Source organism: Hydra vulgaris, chromosome 06 (assembly GCF_038396675.1).
Source record: "Hydra vulgaris chromosome 06, alternate assembly HydraT2T_AEP".
NCBI classification, from domain to species: domain Eukaryota; kingdom Metazoa; phylum Cnidaria; class Hydrozoa; order Anthoathecata; family Hydridae; genus Hydra; species Hydra vulgaris.
In genome coordinates this window covers 25,785,001-25,785,648 of record NC_088925.1, presented here as the reverse complement: position 1 = coordinate 25,785,648, position 648 = coordinate 25,785,001, and positions in this window count along the sequence as shown.

Genomic DNA, 648 nt, shown 5'->3' with positions numbered 1-648 from the left:
GTATTTAATGTTTTATGTTTTATTTATATGTGAAAAAACGATTTATGCCCTTTAGTTTTTTAAAATTTATATGTTTTGAAACTAATAACAAGTACACTTTAAGAAGTAATAGTTTTGTAAAAGAACAGTTTTGTCAAACAAGATTTTATCAATTTTGTATTTCATATTGTGCACCATATTTCTAAAATAGGATTGCTTTACCAAATTTTGACTTTTTGTCTTACTTTTGATCACGTAGCTATACAATATATAATGAAATTTTATGATACAACATGTATATTTGTATTATAAGTCGTTTTTTTTTTCAGGTATTACAATACATGTTGTTTTTGGAAAAGGGTTCTTGCGATAAGATCATTAGGATCTTCTATCAGAGACCTTTGTTAGTATTCTAACTTTTTTTTTTTTTTTGTCATTTTGACTTTAAGTTTATAAGTCTACATGGTATAAATGATTTTATTATTGTTATTATTTTATTACACGAACACAAAATATTAAAAAAAAAAAAAACTTCTTTGGTTTCTTCCACTTAATGACAAACTGTATGTTTGAAAATGATGAACAGATAAACAAAAACGACTCTGAGTCTAATATAACTGGACCATACTGACTGCTTTTGTATAACTGTTTGTTATTTTCTTTTTAATT